Source organism: Callospermophilus lateralis, chromosome 8, assembly GCF_048772815.1.
Source record: "Callospermophilus lateralis isolate mCalLat2 chromosome 8, mCalLat2.hap1, whole genome shotgun sequence".
Classification (NCBI taxonomy): domain Eukaryota; kingdom Metazoa; phylum Chordata; class Mammalia; order Rodentia; family Sciuridae; genus Callospermophilus; species Callospermophilus lateralis.
The window spans coordinates 98,089,930-98,109,653 of NC_135312.1; the positions used below are offsets into that span (position 1 = coordinate 98,089,930).

At 34.3% G+C, this 19,724-nt stretch overlaps 1 protein-coding gene across 1 annotated transcript in view; it reads right to left on the reverse strand.

Moving 5' to 3' along the window:
- Pdlim5 (PDZ and LIM domain 5) overlaps nt 1-19,724 on the reverse strand; it is a 595,024-nt gene that overhangs the window by 239,682 nt on the left and 335,618 nt on the right. The window lies entirely within an intron of this gene.

Below are 19,724 nucleotides of genomic sequence, written 5' to 3' on the forward strand. Positions count from 1 at the left end.
AAGGAGGGTCCAGAGTGAGTGGGTGGTGGTGAAACAGGTTTCATGGGAACTGTGAGGGAGCGTAGGGATGTTAATGGAGGCAGCTGGCCTGTTCCTTTACACTCACACCATCTTTTCCTGCTTTATCCTTCTCACTTAGATTCTGCTGAAGCTTGGACTCATGTTTTCATGCCCTGCTCTGCTTGCATTTGTCCCCCATTTCTTTGAATTGACTTTCAGCTGAATCCCTGAATCCTGGCTCTGTACAGTCACTGATCTGTGTTACTAAGTGAACCATCTCTGGTATGATACTGGAGATGATTTCCTCATGTGACCCCTCTTAGGCCAGCAGTCTGGTCTGGGAACTGAGCACCCAGGCCTCACCTTCCATGCCCTGGCCTGGATACATTGTGTGTCAGAGAATAAGAACAAAGCTTAATTGATGTTCATTACTTATAAAAGTTGTTCAGTTATGGTAACTTACATTTTTTTGTTGATTATGTCTTACAATTATGGTTGTTTTCTTATATATTACAGTTCAACAAAGAACATTTAGGATGATTCAAGGGGAAAGGAGTTGGAGAACAAAAGATTATAAAACTCAAGTAATAAATCACACTAATAAAAGGGACTGCTCTGAATAAGAGCTGGTGAGTAACAAGAGAAAGGCCTATAAAGAAGAAAATCAGAAAGCCCCAGTAGCCACAAAGGTAAAAAAGGCAAAATATAACTAGGACCTGTCAACAGTGACTGAAATTTTATAATAGGTAATAATAGGTTATAATTTGACATAACTGTCAAATGGGATGGTAGAGAGCAGTAAGTTTGGTAAAGACTAAAACTGATAGAGCAAAGTTCACACTTTTCATATCAGTCTGACTCAATCACGGTGACATCTTGCAGACTTAGGACTACATCTGATAATAAAAAATTTAAAAAAGACAAGCATATTTATTTGAATATCTTTCTAGTGCTTCCTCAGTCAAGGGAAGTTGAAATCAAAGTAACTGCTTCAATGCAATGCATCTAAAGAGACATCCAAAATAATTCCTGATTTATGGAGACCTACAGGGGATCTTAAAAAAATATTATGAGCCAGGCATGGCGGTACACCTCTGTAATTCCAGTGACTCAGGAGACGGAGGCAGAAGGATTGCAAGTTACAGACCAGACTCAGGAATTCAACAAGACCCTTTCTCAAAAAAAAAAAAAAAAAAAAAAAAAAAATTTTGTTAATGGATCTTTATTTTATTTATTTATATACAGTGCTGAGAATCAAATCCAGTGCCTCATGCATGCTAGGTAAGCACTATACCATTGAGCTACACCCCCATCCCTCAAAATAAAATTTAAAAAAAATCTGGGGATGTTTTCCAGTGGAAGAGTATCCCTGGGTTCAATCCCCAGTGACAAAAAATAAAAATAAAAAAATAATGATGCTTTCTAAAATTCTCACAAAGGGAAGAAAGTAAAACAAACTAACTGTTGGCCTTTTGTAGGTTATATCATTTAAAGATCCTTCTGGGCCTCTTAGTTGAACACAGCTTGTTAGTATAAGGGAAATGACCATGGGTCATCACCTGCTGTGTTACTGCATGTTTATTTTTTATTCAGTTTCCAGAAGCAAACTTTTACTTAGGCCTAATGATGTCTTTTACAAAGTTCAGTAATCTAGGTCAAGGGGAGGATGGATTTCACAAGCTACGAGAAATGAAAGGTTCTGCCAAATCAGGACCAACTTTTATGAAGCAGTGATATTGATCCTGTGGCTGTGTGTTAAGATAAAATCCTTAAGAATTTGAATCTTTCTCTTGGGTTCCAGCAGTCTCTGACAGTAGTACTTTTATAGTGCAGAATCAACTGTATTTTACAATTTGTGAATTCATTAAGGGACATCTATTTAAAAGATTTTCAAAATGACATTTATTGCATGCCCCTATGTGCAGGGCTCTATGTTGGGTACATTTGCTAAGGGATAAAGATTTTTAAAATACCATTCTTTTTACAGTGTAAACAGGAAAGATTTTGAGTGGGTAGATTACTCAGAAAGCAGAATGGGGGAAAGTGTTTGGGAATGGAGACTTTTTATGGAAGTACCAAGTGAGGGAAATGACATTTCTTGGCTCTCTTCCCAGTATTGTATGCTGGACACTATCTGCATGCAAAGCAATCATCCTCATTCACACCCTACAGAACCATTTTATAATCAACTGGCAGTGCATTTGAGTTTACATGTGACAATGTTTGGGAAATTAAAATTCCGAAGGGCTTTATTACCTTTGATATACTGGCTGAAGACAAACATAAAGCCCATGAGCAACACTGAAAAGCCTCACTATTTTCCCTCTTGTCATCTGTACAAGATGAATATGCTTTGCCAAAAGCTCAGCAGAAACCTCTCCTTGTTCTGTTTTGAAGACTAACATAGCTACTCTAAGTTATCAAATGTGTCCTGAAATATTTGTCAGTGAGTCATGAAACAACCTTCTGAAACTGAGGCTTATTTTCCATGTCCCTGAACCTCAATCTTATTAAGTTAAGCTACAGAAGAAATGGGGAAAACAAATTAAATCCATTTGTGGTCATTCTACATACCTCTACATAATCCCAGAGATGTTTATGAGGCTCAGAGGTTTCAGGGAACGTGGTATGAAAATCTTTGCAAACTCTTGTTTACAGTGAGATTCTCAAGAATTTGGAACTGCAGTAACTGAGGAAAACAGGAAAAGGAAGCTTTCTCTGACAATTAACCTCTTTTGTAAATTTCAATGGCCCAGTATCAGAAGAAATGATTCCCATTATCTGGTGAAAGAATTCTGAGGATGGTTTTAGTTAAAACTTGATGTATTCTCTAAAACTGCTAATATTACCCTTACTGTAGTAATTAGTAGAGACATGTCAGAGTACAGGCATAAAGAAAATTGGAATATAAGAGAGAACTCACAAGTTTACCATATTGAAAATATTAAAATCTGGGTACAATGGTGCATGCCTGTAATCCCAGCAGCTAAGAAGGCTGAGGCAAGCAGATTGTAAGTTTGAGGCCAGCCTCAGCAATTTAGCAAAACCCTAAGCAACTTACGAGACCCTCTCTCAAAATAAAAAATAAAGAGCTGAGAATATGGCTCAGAGCTGGGAATTGCCTCTGGGGTCAATTCCCATTACAAAACAACAAACAGACAAACAAAACAAAAAACTCTACTAAAAATTATATTTAAAAAATAAAAATAAAACTTATATTAGCGGAGGATAAGCATATACACTTTACAACAGGGGAGAATAGTGTCTGTGGCTAAAGTAAAAATAGAGATAACCTCCCCAAATCCAGAAGACTGGAAAGACAATTCAAGAGCACCCCTGATCCTGCTTCTGTCCTCCAGACCCTCTCTTCCCTAACTCTGGCGTAAATTAAAAGCTGATAGACTCTCATCCAAGGAAGGAGTTAAAACATGTAAGTCTGATTTAGGAAGATTTTCAATTTCTAAATTGATAACCAGCTAAGTAATTGTCTAATTAATTGGCTTTACAGGTACATATTTGTCATTCTTAATAATAAGTTAGAAGATATCATACATCAGATCATCTGATTCAGTTAGAATGTACCATGAATCAGACCAACATTCTGAAACGTTGCCGACTACCATCTCCCTTTCTTCTTAGCTCTCCTTCTCAAACTGGTGCAGGAAAAGGCTGTCAGAGAGAGGCTACATAGTCTCCATCTCTCCATCATGGTGGCTGTCACTTTCAGAAGAGTGGAGCATTCTTTTCCGACTGCCACAACCAAGTACCATATTCCTTATATGGACTTGAGCAGAGGGTTCTTCAGAGATCTGAGTCTGTGGTATTGTGCCAACTCAGCATTGGCTGTTCTCAAGGGAAAAATTTGTGAAACTTCACGAACCTGAATTAGGATTAGTATCCTCAGCAGCCAAGTCATAGTTCTTGGTGGAATGCCTATATTTAATATCCAAGGAAGCTTATATCAGGATGAAGGACACTGTATTAACATGAATTTGTATTGTCAGAAAGGGTTTTCCCCTTCCAACCCTGCCTATCCATTCAGATTGTTTTTCCTTAAAAAGAAAGTGACTATGAGTGATGATTTGATATTCAGAAGGGAAAGTTTCTGGTATAAGGTTAAAAAATCCACACTCAGCAGCAAAAAGAAATAACACATTTAAACTGATGATGAATGAAAATGAAATAAAAAGTCATATGATATAAAAAAGCAATGAGAAAATTACATAAGATAGCAAATAGAAAAAAATTCTATAAATTTATGTATAGCTATAATCCAGTTTCTTCTTATTTTTGTCTTTTAAAGTATTAACCAAATTTGAAATATTTCTAATGGTGGTTTATTTAGTATTTTTACTGGCAACTTAAGTTCTTGGCCAAACTTCCTAGAGCTATTTATGGACATTTTCCCTCGCTTGTCTATAAAAATACATCACTGAGTATTTTTAACAGCAAAGTCTGCCTGAGACAGTCTACTTTCTTGACCTGTCAGATACTTGTGGCTGTTTCTAAGTAACCTCATTTGTAAACCCTTATGGAATTTTCTTTCCAATTGGTGTCATTTTTATAGAAGGAGAAGAAGAAGAAGAAGAAGTAGAGGAGGAGGAGGAGGAGGAGGAGGAGGAGGAGGAGGAGGAGGAGGAGGAGGAGTGTCCTATTCAATAAGAACAGATTACATATGGTTAAAACTTCACTTTTCAAAATTCTACATCATATGTCACTGCAGTCATTTTGGTTACTTCCAAAATAATTTTTAGATTTACATGATCCTGATGGAAGGACCAGCCATCTCTGAGAAAACTGAAACTGCTGACATATTCTTTTTCTTTAAGCTTCATCAGAAAGAGAGAACATAAAAAAGAATTACATGTATTTTTCAGTCAGATTTTTTGTCACTGTGACCAAAGACCTGACAAGAACAATTAGAGAAGGAAAGTTTATCTTGGCTCACAGTTTCAGAATTTCAGTCCAAGGTCTACTGACCCTTTAGCTCTGACCCTTAGACCCCACGTGAGGCAGAACATCATGGTGGAGGAGCCTGGCAGAACAAAGCAGCTCAGGACATGGCAATAGGAAGCAGAGAGAGAGAAAATATTTGTGGTATCTATTTTGTTTACTCACCAGGGACAAAATAAATTCCTCAAAGGCATGCTTTTAGTAACCTACCTCCTCCAACCATACCCCACCTGCCTACAGTTATCACCCAATTAATCCATATCAGTGGATTAAGCCATTGATTGTTATACCTATCATAACCTAATCATTTCATCTCTGAACATTTGTCTTACACATGAGCTTTTGGAGGCTACCTCACATTCTCTCTCTCTTTATATACATATATATATATATATTTTTTTTTGAAAGATTATCAAATATTATAACAACTGGTAATGCATTTGAGTTTATGTGTGATAATGTTTACATTCACAACATAATCAGAAATGACAAATGCTTCATTTCTTGTATGGATCAATTCTTGTTGCTCAATTGCTAATGGCAACTTGATAAACCATATAGAAAAGTTTTCAGAGATTTAGTTCATGTGCAGTAAGAAGTATACTGTTATTTCAAGTTTTCCAGAATTTTTTTAAAATGTTAATGAATATAAAGGAATTATTGCACAGCTGGAGGAAATAGTCTAGTTGGCAAGCAAAACAGAGATGCTTATCTCTATTCACTAAATAGCATTCTTTTCAATAAACTCATTTTTAAAAATGGATGGTTTCTAAGATATTCAGAAGACCTGTATATTACTGACTGATAGCATAGTGGCAATTAATTAAATAATACAAGTCCTCATTCCCATTGTTCACCAGTTGAGCTATGAGAGTGAAACAAAACTGGATTATGAGAAAAGAAAAGAGTGGCAAGATATGGGCAGGAGACACTAGAAGGCTTCCTTCAAAGTAAAATTCTTTTGAGAGATTTTGGCTCTATAGTTACCATGTCTTATCTAGGTCACTGGCGAAAATATCAAACAGAACCAGGCCTTGGTTTGACACCTGTTAAACATTATTTATGCCTTAAGACTGACATCAAACCATTTGTAACCATTCTATTTATAAGTTTTCTGAGCACCCTTCTGAGTTTCCAGATAGAAAGCATAGTGTTCCCAGCCCTTAGCTGATAAATTTACCTGATAATATAGTTCTCTGAATATTCAGAGGAATATCCTCTTGATGATTTTAGGTATTTTTATCTATAATTTTGTATAGTAAAAATTGTATTAGATAAACCTTGAAGAGGCTTGTAGTTTAGCCTTTTTAGTGTTATATTTTAGCTGGCCCAAGTTAATTGATAATTTTGCATAAATCAATTATTCTCTCTGGATCTCAGTAAATGAAGGTTGGCCCAGATTAGTATTTCTCAATCTACAAACCCCAAACTCCAGAAAATTTGATGCCAAGGGTCCAACAAATGCAAATTTAACCCAGAAACCCAGAATTGCCGATTACCATCATATGTGAAAAGTTGTGGAGCTATGATGTTCAGGACCCAGTACTTAAAAAGGATGGGTGACACAAGCTTCTTTCTATCTCTCTGTTATCTTGTGACCTTCAGACCTTTCTTACATTTTTATCAAGGGTAAGAATTTTGGCAAGAAAAAGAATAACCACTTCCATTTTATAGTAAAATAAAGCACAGAAAAGTAAAATTAATTGGCTTTCCCCATATAAAATGATTATTTCATAATCTGATAGGAATTGAATGCTATCTTTTGACAAGTTTTTTTTCAGGTTACTACTGTATATGCTCTTTACTATAGTTTGAACTTTATCTTGATAAGGGAATGAATATGTTATTATTTTACTTAAACTTTTGTTCCTTGGTTCATAAATTCCAGTGAGAAAAAGGAGCAGAGTGTACAGTAAGTTATTTTTGTAAAAGATGCAATTATTTGACTTTTCCCAGAATTGCATGGTAGAGTTTCACTGTCAGCTCACATGAGCTGTGGAATCTTGGCTCTCTTCTCTCTTCAGAGCTACATGATGCCAGATACTCTCTTAATAGTGCCAGGAGATATTTCATCTATGATGTCAAAACTTGCAAGAAATTTGAGCTAAGAATGCCCATTACATACTTAGTAGGACACCAAAGAAAGATGTTCAGGTCATACAGACAAATTGTATTTGGAATTGACGTCCTTGGGAGATCAAACTCTCGTTATTTCAAAGACTTTAACCATGGAAAATCTTCACAGGAAGATGATATGTAAGCAGCTATATTTAAATTTGTATCAGGTGTTCTAATTAATGAGTGCCAGGGAACTGTGGCCTTTCTTAATTGTATGTAGAAATAAATATACATATATATTATATGTGTATGTATGCATATATATTTCCCATGTCTGAGAGTTGGTGAAAGTTTTTTTTTTTTTTTTTAATCTAACCAGAAAATAAGATGTTTCTATCTTAAAAGTGGAGTAATTTCCTCCTTGGAGAAGAGTTAGACCATGGGTTTACTGCAGGACCTCAGGTGATGAGCTCCTGCATTGAGCCTTACTATTGACTAATTTATTTTGTATATCTGTACTGCTACTTTTCCAATACATACTAGTATAGCTAATGTAATACTAATTCATTCAAAGGTGTTAATGAAGTTACATGCACAGTTTAATTTATTGCTGTTAAGATTTCAAGAATTATCACACAGGAGTCTGTGAAATTTTGCTTGTAAAGGACCCCACTTTGAAAAGGCTGGGAACCACTGTCCTAACATATTTCATTGGCGTGACAGACTGGTGAAGAGCTATTTTGGGTCAAGGGGCTCTCACTGCAGCTGCCTGTTTGTTAGGATAAAGGGCAAAGTGTGCCTTGAGAAGAAGCAACCTTAACTAACATTTGCCAGGCCACAGAGTTAATTTTACTTGTCAGCATAGAACTTGGTGTGAGAAATGATTTCATTCCCAAATCCCAAGTGTCACCTTATTTCTCTATTATTTGACTGAAATAATAAAAACACAACAGATTCTAAATGTTCTGTCAAGCTCACACTCTCAGTAATTATACCTTTAAATTACTGGTGTTTCAAAGCTTGAAAGCACAGAACAGATATGTACTGTAGGAAGGGCAAATGATAACGATTAGCTGGAAGAAATATTAAACAGCCTGAAGTATAGGAAGTTATGCTTAAGTGAAATTAATTATGGCAAGTGAGAGGGCTACCGCCCTCTAGCGGTACCCTCTCTCCCACTCAGGTGCTTTAGACATTGCCCTGGGACATTTCCTACCACTTAAAAAAGTTGTTTTGTCATCTATTGCCAGTTGTTTCAACTTCATGTCATAAAAGGTTTTCATTTCCCTTAGTAAAAGGTACATACTTTAGCTGTATTTTTATATGCAGAAGTACCTTGAATTAAAATGTTGGTTTGTCTCCATAAACCCGTTGTAAATAAAAACATCTAAATCAAAATGTATTTACTATCTATACTTCACCTACTGAACATTATAACTCACCAACACAGTGCATTGTAGAGTACCCGTTGTTGATCTTTGCAATGGTGTGGCTGACTGGGAGCCAGGACTCACTGCAGCTGCCCAGCATTGTGAGTGGGTATCACTATCACTAGTGGTGGGTGTGGGGGGGACAGAAATTTTAAAATTTGGAGTACAGTTTACGCTGAATGCACATTACTTTCACACCACCATAAAAACAGTAAGTCCAACTATCAAAAGTCAGGACAGTCTTTTTTCTGGGTTCAGTTTGCTGCTCTCATAGGTTTTTATACTTAACAAAATATCAAAGATAGTGAGATAGTTCTTCTGAATGAGATTTTAATGTCAGTGATGATACATAGAAACATGAAGTTTATGTTAATTTTTTTGCTATAAGACTATAGAATAGGTGTATTTTATTTAGTAAAGCAATAATTCTTTGAACTTACGTGGTCATTGAGATGAGATGATTTTCAGTATTTAGCAAATATTTTGAAAGATAATTATAATGCTAGAGGTGCTACAATGTAGAATGTATAGATGTGTAATGGGGGAGACTGGAGATGGTCTCCCTGTCTGAGCTGTGTCCCTCATTTATACCTGCTCTTCCACTGCCCTGTTTGTTCATTGTCTTATTTGTAAGATGAAAAGCTAGAAAGCCATCATCCTGCTTTCTAGGTCATTAAACGGCCATTACAGGACTAATTGTGCTGCTATTTTTCCTGGTAAGTACATTGTCTTATGCATGGGTGTTCAGAAAAAGCCTGGGTTTACAGGGCGTTTATAACTCATGACTCCAAATTCCTTGCTTTCAAAAGCTTGAGTTTAAGAACAGAGATATAGGTTTCAGAATTTTTTCTATTTTCACATTCAGTAATTTTTATCATACAAGTAAAAAATAATAATTCATACTGAATATGGCATTTGATTGCACACACACATACAGGACTGAATGATAGCTAATACTAAAATAAGTCACTCGTATAGATTTAAAAATATCCCTAAAGAGTTTTTAAATTTTGTCCATGTCTAGAATGAGTCTCTTAAATTTTTATAAGAGTAAATTTTTTAAATTTAAATGTTTTCAGAGCATGGCTTGTACACATATTTGAAGACAAATTGATTTGGAAGATAACCTGACTTTGAATGTCATTGTAAAGTTACTGAGGAGTCTAATGGGATTTATAGGATAAATATAAACTGATTATGTACTATCACAAGGAAAAAAATGTACAAATATACAACTAACCTCATTAACATGCATATGATATTCAGATCATGGCTGTACTGTGCCCCGATCAGGCACAGAGAAGACACTGCTCTACTCTGGGGATCAGATTTACTGATATCAACAAGCCACAGAATGTTCAGAGACAATAATGGGATGTTTAGAGAGAATACTTAACTAACCAGGCCATTGCTTCTAAAGTACTAAAGATATAGAGATACTTTCACTCTTTTCAAATGATATATGAGGAAGGGGGCTAAAACAGGTTGAACCTATAGTTTCAAAACTCCATCATTTGCTACAGAAAATGTCTCAAATTTGTTATTTTCCTTATTTTCATATAATATGTTTTCTGCATTTCTGTCAGTCTTTACCTGGTGCTGGTGAGAATAAAAAATTTTAGCCATAGTAGTTTTTGTCTCACAATTCTTACAGCCTATTTTGACTATACCATATCGTTTAGTGCTTGATTTTTTAAAAATAAGATTTGAGTTATAAAATAATACTTATTTCATGACACCGCTTATTTATTTATTTATTTATTTATGGTGGTGCTGGGGATTGAACCCAGGGCCTTGGGCATGCTTGGCAAATACTCTACCAACTGAGCTATATTTCCAGCCCCAGACATTGCTCATTCTAGTCATATTTGGCACTGTTGGGGTAGACTGTTGCAGTAATGTCCCCTATTTGTTCATTCCTCCTTGTATCCTTGTTCATGCCTTTGAACAGACCCTTCCACAGTGACTTTGGACTTGGACATTTGATACAATTTGGCCGAAGAAACAATAAGCAAATGTGATGCAGAAAGAGACTTGAAAAAGCACTAGGGCTTTCTCTTTCTTGCAGCTTGTGGGAAGCCTGAGACACTCATGTGAAAAGTTTAGGCTGCCCTGATGGAGACCAGGTGGCCCATTCATCCCCGCTTTTCCTGTTCGGGGTCAGCGCTAATCATCAGTCAGCTTCAATTGCCAGATATTTGAATGCAACTGTCCTAGATTCACTAAGTCCTGGCCACCCAGACTAGCAGGTTGAAGCTGCATGCCTGATCTGAGGAAGACCAGCAGGAAAACTGGCCCGCTCACACAATTGCTAGCTAAAGAAATAACTGTCTTAAGTCATTAAGTTTAAGGGTGGTATTTATTACAGGACATGCTAACTGATGTAACATTTATCAGCCAAATGTTAACCTGGATTTTGATCTGCTTCAACCTGACAACTTTCTAAAATCTTCAGAAATTTATATAGTTCTAGGTACATAAATGGCACTGCACAATTTGATTAAATTTTCCCTCTAAAAATTTTAGTATAATTTATTGGTACCATGAAGGTGAGATGACCTATCTTTAAACACAATGACATAATCTGCATTTTAAAATTTCAAGTTGGATATTTTTTCTTTAAAAAATTCATAATATGTATATTCTAGATTTTTTTAAAAATTGGTACAAAGAACAATAATTTTTTGATAATTGGCAAGATCTGAATGTGTACTATATATTAGACAACAGTCATTTATTAATGTAAACATTTCTGAACTTTATAATCACATCTGGTTATATAAAATAACGATTTGGCAAAAACACTAGTACTAACTATCACTAAGAAGCAAACAGATACATAAAAAGCTAAGAATCTAATGAATCTTAGGTAAGAATGTAAAAGATGATTGTACTATTGTAACTTTTCAGTTCAGTAACTTTTCAGTACATTTAGAACTTTTGTTCAAAATGAAAAGCAAGAAAAAAAGGTAAGAGCCACTAATCACCAAGTAATTTATACAATCCATTTATAAAAGATTTAGGTCAGTAGATCACTATTATTCAAAGTGAAAGGTCTATTGGACACCAAGAATGAGCTGCCAGTTCCTTCATCAACTCCACTGTCATCATGCATTATGCAAAGAGATTTATTCTTTAGTCCATGGTGGAGGGTTAGTGAGTTTTAGTGTGTTTGTACACAAATACAATAGTGTTAAGTTAATGCTGTAGACTGAGTGACCAGAAATGAACTTGGAACTCTTCAAGCTTACCAGATTTTCTAACATATGCAAAATTTACAAGTAGATTCTAAGGACACATGATTTCTCTAAAAATAGTATAGTGCTGACCTATATTCTCCTGTAAGAGGATGTCTCACTACAGGGCGAAGTTATTTACTTTGCAACTAATTAGTCATAAAAGAGGACAGAGACTGCTGCAAGTTAGTTATTTGGGTAGGAGGCCCAGAATTTAAACTTGAACCATTCAGTGACCTCCTAAATGTTCAGAGCCCTTATCTCTACAGACTGAGCTATGGAATCCTCAGGAATTTAGCTCTGTGACCCCAGTTAAATTTTTTTTGACATTCCTGACTTCTTTACTATTGTGTTTGTGTACAAAAAGGAAAACCACCATTCTGGAAAACCTCTGGAATGCTACAGACTAATTGGAGATGTTTACTTTCCAGGGAGTTTTTTTTAAAATAGAAACTTTACTATGTAATTACAGGCTATTAAAAACATTATTTTATAAAATACACAACAACTGAAATAAAGAAAAGAGTCTGAAATTAAACTTCAAATGCTTAGTCCCAAATTCTGTGAGATGGTGAATAATTATGCTAATTACTTTAGGTATCCATTTACTATCTTTTTCAAAGAACCGACTTTGATAAGAAGTATAGTTTTTAAAAAAAGGTGAACTTTTTTGTATATATGATAAAAACTGGACTCAGTTAAAAATAGTGGGTTTTCCCCTAAATATTCTTAGACATAGCATTTAATTAAAGATAAAAACAGTAAGCTTTACTGCAGTTGACACATTTGCATAAATACAAACATAAATACAGAGCCTGATGATAAACAATGATAGAATTATTAGTGAAATAAAGAATTAGTAAACAAAGAAAGAAAATTCTGGTTAAAAAGAACTGTCTTTAAGATTATGTTATATATTAAATTGCTGATGGAAAATAGGGCTGCAGATAAGATAAAACCTTTTTCTTCATTTTCTATCTATGCAGTGTGCTAAGAGAGCCATTACTCAACATCAGTTAACACAATCAATCAGAACACAGTTGTGTAAGAACTGTTAACATAGACAAGTCCAAAGTATTTACTCTAATAAAAAACAAACTGATTAAGTCGACAAACTTTAAAACTCTTGAAAAAGAAAGAAAGAAAATTTCCATTGCAATCTAAGAAATATTTATCCTGTAACTTGTACTGGGGTAGAGAGGGCAAAATGTTTCTTTGGGAATGCTAAAAAAAAAAAAAAATTCTAATTTTCTGATGTGTGTGAAATTTTTCCCCAGTATCAATGAGATAAATAGATTGTAATGCTTGAAATTTTAAAATACGTTTTACCCTTTCCCACCAAGGCCAGCCTCCATATATTTAACCTTCCCAGCTTCAGCTCCTGTCCTAAGCATGCCATCCTGTCACTGGTTGGAAGTAATGAGGTATGTTCTGGTTTCTTCCTATTTATAGATCAGAGGTGGCCAGACATGACAGATAAGCTAATGTTAGTTAGGGCGTAAGTGAAAGTCTTAAGATCTAGTTATGTGGATAAACTTCAAGAGTGGGGAGTGGGCTCTTTCCATAACCTCCTCTATTGCTAATCAATTTCTATTTATTAGCCATTATCTACTTAGAAATGGCAAAGGCAAATTATCTTCTCTTTCTCCCAAATAAGAGCATCTTGAGAATTACAAATCTCTAAATAAATAAAGTCTCATTTGTCCTTGTAGTTACTCAGGGAGCCCCTGCTGCACAGCCTCAATTATTAATTGTTAAATTTTAATATTTTATGATTACATAAGAAGAAAGAAGCAATCTATTATCCTGACTAAATACATTCCTATGTTTCCAGACTTAGAATGCCATCCTTTAAATGAAACAATTTGGGTTCCATTCCCGTCAATCGATTATAAATTTTCAAAAGGTCATGTTGATCTCTGAACTGTGCCTTTCATTCATTTATGTAACTAATATTTATTATGTGTCCCATGCCAGGAATTTATGATGAAGTAACAATAAAGAAGATTCAAGCCTTACTCCTATGCATTTGTATCTTACATATCACACAAACAAGTGTATAGAAAATAATAATAAAGTCTTATAAAGGAACATAATGTTCTATGATAAGATTAAGTATGAGTTGGTATTGAAGGATATAGGACAGCCACACACCTTACTCTTTGAAACCAGGAAACTTTACAGAGAAAATAATGTCTGAGCTAAGAACTGAAAGAAAAACAGGAGTTAGGAGTCCAAGACCAGAAATGGAGGAGGAAAGAAGGCAAGGGAAAGGTGGTAAAGTGTTTCAGTGAGAGCTTGGAGCATGAACAAGACCCCATGAGTTGGAGACATCAGGATAAGAATCTAGAGAGAGGATTGTGAGCAAAAAAAGAAGTTGGAAATGTCAAGTATTGAAGGCAATGCTCTTCCTTGTTGGAATTTGGAGGCTTGCACTGAGAGTCATGAGGAGACATGGTAGAGTTTTAAGTAGGAGGCAGACAATATAAAAAAAAAATCACTCTGTCCACCTTTGGAAATGGATCAGAGAAGGGAGATGCTGTAAGGGATACAGTTAAGAAGCTGTTGCAACAATCCCAGCAGGAATGCCAGAGATTTAAATCAGGGGATGGAGAGAAGCTGACAGACTTGAGAGAGGTTTAGAAAGTACATTCTAGGAGGGAGGGAGGAAGTGGGGGGAGAGAGAGAGTAAGGGGAGAGAATGGTAACACACTTCTTAAGACAGCTGTTGGATGGTGGTAATACTGATAGGTAAATACGGAGCAAGGGCAGAAATTCGTATTTCAGATACAGATTTAAAGTCATCAGCCTGCGAACTGTAATTAAAACCCCAAGCAGGGATGAAGCCATCTTGGAGTATTTGGAGAATGAATATATGCTATTTAAATACACCATCTCTCTATATATGGAAGAAACATAAATTAAATTTTCATTTAGCATAATTAAATGGAGCAAGTATACAGGTTTTCTATATCTAATTCATGCTTATCTTATTTTGCCAAGAATTCACCAAGCAGGGTGGTATTAACTTTCTGCTAGTTTGCTAAATCCTCCCCAAAATTTCACTGCTAATTTTCTTGAAATAAACTTTCTATAAAAGTTTTGAATTTTGAAAGAGAAACCAGGCTGTGAAATTTGATGAGATATGTACAGTTAGGAATTAGAAAAAAAATAAGCTGTTATGTCAATGTAGATGAAACACTTTTAATTAGTGCTACCTCATAAAAACGCAACTTTTATTTTGAAAATAAAAAGAGGACTTGTGATTCTTATTGTGTGAGAAAACTCACTGAAAAGAAATAAAGTTCAGTTTCTAGAAAAAAATAAATCTCTTAAAGGCACAGTTCCCAGAAAACACCTGCATCTTCTTTGGTTCCAAGAATGTGACAGATTAGACAAAGAATAGTCTCTACAAAAGCCTGATATATTCAAAAGGGTAATTGTGTTCATTTGCCAACACCACATTAGATGACTGGAATGAGTCACCAAACTGTGGAACAAATGGCAAGGGTATACACTAGAGACAGATTCCCCCAATAAAGCCTGACCTTTAGGAACAAGAAAATCTTTCACTAAAAGAAAGGTTAACACCTAGAATATGAGGAATTTTATTTCTGTGACTTTTTCCAAAATATTACATGTAATATTACATGGATATATTTAGGAGATGTCTGATGCATTTTTATAGTCATAGAAAACACGGCTGTTTAAATATTTTTATGACATTTTATTTCAAATGGCAGAGAAACATAAATTAAATTTTATATCCATTTAATATTCTATGGAAGTATATTAAATTTTGTCATTCAACTATTTGGAGTTATTGTGAAATAGGAAACTGTGAATGTCACTTAGTTAAAACACTACTACTTATACGTATGTGATGTGCATATACATCTATATGAACACATATGTAAATATGACAGATCTTGTGGCTCTGTAACCAATCAAAATAGTTCCAAGATTCTGAAAATAGACTATAATACATGCAAAATTGCAATTTTATAAGCCTCATGTTTTCCCAGTAATATGAGAAAATTAAACTTTAATAGCTTTCTGTTTTTATAATTTCTTTTCCAACTGTAGCCTAAAATAGAAAGGAAAAGCGATGGTTTAAACTGTTAAATAGTATTGTAAGGCCAAAATCTTTACTGTTTTAATATAAAAATGTCTTTATTCAAAGCATGAACCCAAGTAATATTTTAGAATAAATTTCTTTATCCATTATTAATCAAAACATCACTGTTTAAAATATTTTCTAAACCATATATTAGTTAACATATAGATAATATTTGAGTACTTAGACATCTCAAAGAATTTTTTGAACCTAAATTTAAAAGTGGAAGTTTTTAATGGCTCACAATGAAGTATAACTTGGAACTAGTTGACACTAAAGAAAATCTATGATGCTAACCAGAAGCATCATAACATCCAAAGAACTGTAAATGAATGTGTCTGATAATGATTTACATTTATTTTGCTACCAACTGCACACTATACAACTGAATGACTAATGTAATTCAATAGACAAAGGTTTTATGCAGATTAAGCTTAGATCTCATGCAGATGCATAGTTACAACATGCTTTCTTTAACCATTAAATATTTATCCTCTGTCAGTGGGTATGGCAGCCAAACTCAAATGGTTGGAATTTTCAAACAGTAGCTATTTCGTAAGTATTTGTTGCATTAATGAAAGCTCTAAGTATATATGTATATTTGAGGAAAGAGAGAATTTGAAAATTTTGTAGTATTATAGGTGTGTGTATATTTTTCTGGCTTGAATTCTTTTTCATTTTTTTGAGTTAATTACGATGAATTCATATTTCAACTTCTTCTACTAATGAAACAGCTTTTAATGTCCCAAACACAGATATTTCTGAAAAGTCTTATTACCACTGTTCTTCCTCTAAATGCTTCATTTTTAACATTCTGTTAAGAGTTTGAAAATTATTTTTTGTTCTTTGATTTTAACAACAATCCTATTGAAAAAATATTCTATTGGTACAAACAGGTGATCTAAGCTCTATTTTATAGTAAACAGAGAATTAAGAATGTTGTGACCTATCCAATTCTGTATAACTAGAGAGAAACTTTCATGAGAATCAAAGTCTTTGCACTCAATTTTTTTTCTCATAACTGTGTAAGGCAGCATTTCTATGAGTTCAATATTATTTAATATATTTCTGCAATGTTTTCTAAGCATCATAACTAAATATCATGTTGATAAAGCATGAAACAAAAAATGAAACCATAGAAGTCCAAAGAATCATTTAAAACAATTTTTTAGTTGTAGATGGACAGAGTACCTTTGTTTTATTAATTTACTTTTATGTGATGCTGAGGATCAAACACAGTGCCTCACACATGCTAGGCAAGCACCTTACCTCTGAGCTATACAACTCAAGCCCCAAAGAACTCATTTTCTGACTGAAATGATTAGGCATGGAAGATGTAGTATTTGAGCGAAACCTTAGAATTTTAGTGGTCAACATAGTGGAGTTTTGCCCTGTATTGTCTGCGGAAGTCAACTCATTTTCGGTACATTTTTTTTCTTTGGCAAAGTAAAGATTTTGACTGTGTGGGTCTAAGAACAGGATCCTGTAATGGTGCTGACAGTAATAATGAATGTGGTCTAGGTTTCATTAAATCTGTAAGTTCAATGATTAAATTGACAAACTTGATGTTCATAGCAATTATCTTTATGTCTAACTTGACTAGCTAAACAAAGAAACAAAAATAAAACATGTGTTCAACCAAAATTTGTAAATAGGTGCTCAGATGCCGTTTGTAAAATAGGAATTGAGACATAAGAAGACCTTCAAGATAAGGTAATATTATTATAATAATAAGTGAAAAGAATATCTTATTACACTATTTTTTGTATAGCCTATTCATGTCATTTACATTTATTTTAAGAATAGTCTGATGAGTTTGGGCAACCATATAGTCCTGAAACTACTAACACAATAACAATTTAGATTATTTCCATTAATCCCAAACAGGTAACCACTTACTGACTTCCTATATAATAGAATCTTATCTTTTCTAGAGTTTTAAATGGAATTATATGGCAGGTGCTTCTTTTGATCTGAGTTCTTCCACTGAACTTAATATTTTTGAAATGTATTGTTGTTTTTATGTAGATCTGTAGCTTGTTCCTTTTAATTATGGATTCATATTTCAATATACATATATATATTGCATATATATTACATATAGATTATATATGTATTATATATTATATGTGTATTATAATTTGTTCATCTACTTGCCAGTTGATAAGTTAATTTAGTTCATCCCCCACACCATTTTTGGCTATTATGAGTAATGCTGCTATGCATATTCATGTAGAAGTCTTTGTGTGGATAAGCTTTTATATCTCCTGGGCAGATATCTAGTAATGGAATTTCTAAGTTGTATAATAAGTGTATTTTAACTTTTTTTCTATTTAAATATATTCTTTAGTAATTTTTTTATTTTTAAAATTTTTTATTTGTTCTTTTTAGTTATACATGACAGTAGAATGTATTTTGACATATCATACATACATGGAGTTTAACTTCCCATTTTTGTCGTTGTACATGACATGGAGTTATACTAGTCATGTATTCATAGGAAAGTTATGTCCAATTTGCTCTACTGTCTTTCCCATTCCCATTCCTCTTTCTTTCCCCCTGTCCAATCCAGTGAACTTCCAGTCCCCCCACCCACCTCGCCTATTGTGAGTCTGCATCCACATATCATAGAAAACATTCGACCTTTGGTTTTGGAGAGTTGGCTTATTTCATTTAGTATGAAAATCTCCAATTCCAAACATTTATCAGCAAATGCCATAATTTCATTCTTCTTTTTGGCTGAGTAATATTTCACTGGGTGTATATACTACATTTTCTTTATTCATCTATTGAAGGGCACCTAGGGTTGGTTCCATAGCTTGACTGTTGTGAATTGAGTTGCTATGAACATTGATGTGGCTATGTCACTATAGTATGCTGATTTCAAGTCCTTTGGGTATACTGACAAGGAGTAGGATAACTGAGTCAAATGATGGTTCCATTCCAAGTTTTCTAAGGAATCTCCATACAGCTTTCCAGAGTAGTTGTACCAATTTGCAGTCCCACCAGCAACATGTGAATGTAAATTTTTTCCCACATCCTCACCAATATTTATTTTACTTGTATTCTTTTTTAAAAAATTATTTTTTGTAGTTGCATATAGACTGAATGCCTTTATTTTATTTGTTTATTTTTATGCAGTGCTAAGGATCAGACCCAGTGCTTCACAAATGCTAAGCAAGCACATTTCCACTGAGTTCCAGCCCAGCCCCTTTACTTGTAAATTCTTGATAATTGCCATTTTGACTGGAGTGAGATGAAACCTCTGTGTAGTTTAATTTGCATTTCTATAATTGCTAGAGATGTTGAACATTTTTTAATATATTTGTTGACTATTCATATTTCTTCTTCTGTGAAGTGTTCAGTTCCTTTGCCCATTTATTGATTGGGTTATTTGCTTTTTTGGTGTGAAGTTTTTTAGTTCTTTATGAATCCTGGAGATTAATGCTCTATCTGAGGTGCAGTTGACAAAAAGACTTTCACCCATTCTGTAGGCTCTCTCTTCACATTCTTTTTTTTAAATTTTTTGTTGTTGTTGTCAATGGACCTTTATTTTATTTTATTTATATTAGATACTGAGAACTGAATCTGGTGCCTCACACCTGCAAGGAAAGCTCCCTACCACTGAACTGTGACCCCAGCCCCTCTCTTCACATTCTTGATTTTTTCCTTTGCTGTGGAGAAGCTTTTTAGTTTGATACCATCTCATGTATTGACTCTTGACTTTACTTCTTGCCCTTTAGAAGTCTTGTTAAGGAATTTGTTTCCTAAGCTGACATGACAGAGATTTGGGCCTACTTTTTCTTCTAGTAGACACAGAGAAGTGTATGTTTAACTTTTAAAGAACCTGCCAGACTTTTCCAAATTGACTGTATCACTTTTCATTCTTGCTAGCACCATATAAAGAGTTCAGTTGTTCTCCTTCCCTGC